Below are 5243 nucleotides of genomic sequence, written 5' to 3' on the forward strand. Positions count from 1 at the left end.
TCGAAGGAGAAACCTGAAAAGGCGGAATCCAATGATGAAAAGCACAAACCTCGTTATCCTTGTCTCATTTTTGATGATGAACATTTTACAAGAGACTGCCCTCATCGTGCAGAGGTTGCGAAGATTGTCAAGGGTTCCCAAACTCCTGCTGTTTTGAAGGATCCTTTTCCGGCTCAAGACAGTAAGATGATAGGTTCATCCTCGAATGCCAATGAAGAACCCATACTGATGATGTCCCATGTTAGGATTGCAACTCGATCGCAAGATTATGGTAGTAAAAGTCCTGTTGATGGTAAAGAAGCAGAATCTTCTCATTCTAATCCATCAACCTCAGCTCCCGGTTCCGATCCACTACAGATCGAGAAACCTAATCCAGACTTGGTAATCAAACCGCCCGCCAAGGGTATACTTCAAAAGTCAGCTTTCAATCCACATGCGAGAGCGGCTCAGAATTATAACATTGTTGAGGATTTAGCTGTTTCACCCTCAGCAATGTCGGCTTTGGAAGTGTTGCAATCATGTCCAGCACAACATAAATTACTTTTGTCGGCTATAGGAGCTGTTGACGTTCAGGACCCGAACCTAATAACCTTCAATCTAGAAAATAGTACACTGCATTTACCTCATCAAATGGCTTTCCAGATACCAGTGATAGTCAAAAACAGGCCTATTCATCGAACTGTAATTGATGAGGAAGCCTCAATGTGTATTATGTCGATACAGTGTTGGAGATCGCTTGGTTCTCCTTCGCTAAATCAATCCCCGACGATTCTAAAGGCCTTTGATGGCTGTGGGTTTCATCCTTTTGGCATTCTACAGGATTTGCCTATAGGGGTTGAAGGAAAAACCGTTAGTCTAGATGTGGAGGTGGTTGATGCCCCTCTAGATTATAACCTTCTCTTGGGTCGAAGTTGGTCTTACGCTATGACAGCGGTGGTTTCATCGGTCTTTCGAGTAATAAAGTTTCCACATAATGGAAAGATCGTAACAATAGACCATCTGGCTTACTTTTCATCCGACGCAGCCTCTTCGGAGAGTATTCAGCATCTCGGTAAAGCGAATATCCCATATAAGGATGTTGGAGTAGGACTAGTTAAAGATGCCGGTTTACTGGGAACTTTTCCTTTTCCTCCAATCAATGCATCGTCTTCATTTGCAACTATTCATATGATTACATCAGACACCATTGTTTATGATGATCCTTGGATCGTTCCTTCTAAATCTGAGATAGATTCATTTGGTAATGCCATGCCTTTGAGTCCATATGAAATTGCTTATGAAGCCGTGCAGTCGTTTGTCGACCCATTTTCAACCGAAAATGACTTAATGAGTGTGGTCCGTGAGGAATCACTTTTCACATCAACCTCAGATTTAACCACGTTTTCTGAACTTGTTCACTCTGATGAGAAAATTCGTGAAATCCTATGTGTAGATGATTTACCATGGGAAGATCTCCATCACAGATCTTCGTTTTTACCTGAGGATGATCGTTTTGAAAATGATTTCTCATCAATTTTTACAACTGAATATGTCAAGGAACCTCAGAATCCAATGAAACATCTCGATTCAGAGTTAAATTTGGGAAACATCTATCAAACTATTCTTGTTGACATTTCGGTTAAACCTAGAATTGTTGAGAACATTCATATAGGTGCCTCGTGTACGGATGACGAAATTCAAATATATAAGGCCCTATTTCAAGAATTCCACGACGTGTTTGCCTGGTCCTATGAGGAAATGCCAGGAATTGATCCCGCGATTGTTGTTCATGAGATCAAGACTTACCCAGATGCTAAACCCGTCCGGCAACGTTTGCGTCAGATTCACCCACGAAAAGCTGCTGCAATTAAAGTAGAAGTTGAAAAATTATTGAAAGCAGGTTTCATTTATCCGATCCCGTTAACGGATTGGGTATCGAATATTGTTCCGGTTAACAAAAAGCAGGGAACAATAAGAATATGCATCGACTATAGGGACATTAATCGAGCCTGTCTAAAGGACAATTACCCAACTCCCTATATCGATCAAATCATTGATGATTGTGCCGGCAGCGAAATATTCTCCTTCATGGACAGTTTTTCCGGATACAATCAAATCAATATTCTACCTGCCGATCAACCAAAAACGGCTTTCATTTGTCCATGGGGGACCTTTTCTTATTGCAAGTTACCTTTTGGGCTTAATAATGCCGAAGCAACTTTTCAAATGGCGATGTCTTATGCGTTTCATGACATCAAGCACATTGTGCAACCCTATCTCGATGACTTGCCTACTCATTCATTACATCGAGCTGATCACCTCGTCCATTTACGAGCAATCTTTATGAGGTGTAGGCATTATCATATTCGGTTGAACCCACACAAATGTGTCTTCTGTATAGAAATGGGTCAATTGCTGGGGTTTGTAGTTTCGAAAGCCGGCATTCGCGTTGATCCCTCGAAGGTCGAAGCTATCATCAAATTGCCTCCTCCTTCGAGTCTTCGCCAACTCCAAAGTTTGCAAGGGAAAGCAAACTTTTTACGGCGATTCATTCCTAACTACGCCGAGGTTACAAAGGGTTTTACCCGGTTGTTGAAGCAAAATACTCCATTCTATTGGGATGAGATAGCTCAGAAATCTTTTGATGCACTCAAACACGCGTTGACCCATGCACCGTTGTTGCATCCTCCAAACTACAACCAGGATTACTTCTTGTATCTCGCCGCCTCTCATTCCACCATTGGAATGGTCTTAGTTCAGGAAGATGAATTTGGAACTAAACATGTGATACATTACCTTAGTCGAACTTTAAATCCAACTGAGCTAAAATACTCACATGTGGAGAAATTGGCATTGGCAGTCGTTCAAGCTGTCCAACGTTTTCGTCACTACATTTTACTACGTAAAACTACAGTAATTTCGGATTGCAACCCTATGATCTACATTTTGACCAAGAAATTGCTAGGGGGCAAGTACTCTAAATGGATCGTTATCCTGCAGGAGTTCGACTTGGAATTTGAGAAATCTAAGTCTAAGAAATCTTTAGTTTTTGTGGAGTTAATGTGTGACTTCCCGCATGCTGACACGGAAACTGTGGTGGAGAAGCCCATTGCGGACGAATCCTTGTTTCTAATCAGCACTTTAGATCTGTGGTATGGGGATATCATCGTTTATCTCCAGACCCAATCCTTTCGGCCAGAAATTTCAAGGTCAGAATGTCGAAAAATTCAATTCCAGTCCCAACAATTCAGGATTATTGGAGATACTCTTTATCGCCGTGGGGCGGATTCCATTTTTTAATGTTGCTTAAATCACGAGGAAGCTGAAAGGGTTTTAAATGACTGTCACTCTGGAGCGTGTGGTGGTCATATGCCTGGGTTTTCCACAACCCAAAAGATATTGCGTGCTGGCTACTTTTGGCCGTCTTTATTTAAAGATTGTATTACGGCGGTCCGCAAATGCCACAACTTCCAAATTTTTTATCGTAAGATGCGTGCTCCACCTACTCCTCTCCACCCTATAATTGTCGTTGGTCCTTTTGCCAAATGGGGTATCGATTTTATTACATGTAACCCTCACTCGGCCGGGGGGCATGCGTATATCATCCTTGCGGTAGATTATTTTACTAAGTGGGCCGAGGCGATGCCTACATTTGAGGCAGACAGCAAGACAACTGCAATTTTCGTATTCAATCATATAATTGCTAGGTTTGGTGTCCCGCAAGCAATCATCACTGATCATGGATGTCATTTTCGAAACGTTATGATGACCGAACTTACAGGCCAGCTTGGTTTACGTCACGATAGTTCAACCCCTTATTATCCACAAGCGAATGGTCTGGTTGAATCCATCAAAAAAGTTTTAGTTATCATGATCCGACGAATCATTGGGATTCATCAGTCGAATTGGCACAACATGCTATTTTCATCACTTTGGGCGTACCGAACTTCAGTAAAAACATCAACAGGGTTCACTCCTTTCCAACTAGTCTATGGTTTGGAAGTTGTGTTACCCATTGAATGCAAAATCCCGTCACTGCAAATGGCCATCGAGTTACTTCCAGCCACTTCCGAAGAGGAAAAGCATTTGTTATACTTGACTCAATTAGATGAGAATCGACGTGATGTTGCATTGGCGATCGAGACTCACGCAAAACGAATGAAAGCTCAGTATGATCGAAATGTGACCCCTCGAAATTTTTCGGAAGGAGATCTAGTCTTAGTTTATGATCAAGCTAATGATAAATTAAGCGTTGGAAAATTCGTTCCTATGTGGCATGGTCCCTATGTTGTCAAGCGAAAGCTAGCCAAAGGGGCCTATGAATTGGTAGACTTTGACGGGGACTCTTTGGGTAAACCCAGAAATGGCCTTTACTTGAAGAGGTATTATGCTTAAAAGAAGGTATGGAGATTTTTAGTTAGGATAGTTTTTCTTTCTAGCTGGTGTGTTTTAGTTTAAACAGTGTGCTTAGCTTATAGAGTGTTTTTCATCATTATTCCTGCTTATCTTGGTTTTACTCTTGATATTGCAGATGTCGATGCCTCTCCAAACATACATTGGTTTCGCTGATGGTGCTTGTCATAATACACGGAACATCTCTTCCGCAGCTTGGGTTATCTATTCGCCCTCTGACGAGTTAGTATCTATGCATGGGGTAAGCCTCGGTCAAACAACGAACAACATTGCCGAGTATAGTGCAGTGATTGAGTTATTATCTGAATCTATTTCATTTGGGATTCAGAGTTTGATAGTGAGGTTAGATTCTGAACTCGTTGTATTACAACTTAATAGAGTGTATGCCATTAGAAATCTAGTGTTATTGAGATTATTTTTGAGAGTGCGTCTCTTGGAACGTGAATTTGATTATATTGAATATTAGCATATTCCAAGGTCTTTAAATACATTAGCAGATGCAATTGCTTCTCGAATGTTAAATAGACATTTGCAATAATCATACACGTAAATTTAAAACCATTCCATAACATGATTTACAAGATAAGCCGGTAATAGTGATATATATATATATATATATATATATATATATATATATATATATATATAAATATATATATATATATAGGAGTGTGTCAAAAAATACATCGTCCTCGATCATAGGTTGAAAAACACCTTATGATCAGCAAAAATGATAAGTACAAAAAACAAAAATGTCACATGTGCCCACAATAGGCGATCATCCTATCACTGGTGATGATCTCTATAAGAAACCACTGCACAGGCCACCTTACAAAGGAACCTCCTAAAAG

Source organism: Pinus tabuliformis, chromosome 9 (genome assembly GCF_031772625.1).
Source record: "Pinus tabuliformis cultivar Carrire ecotype Pingquan chromosome 9, CPIR1, whole genome shotgun sequence".
Classification (NCBI taxonomy): domain Eukaryota; kingdom Viridiplantae; phylum Streptophyta; class Pinopsida; order Pinales; family Pinaceae; genus Pinus; species Pinus tabuliformis.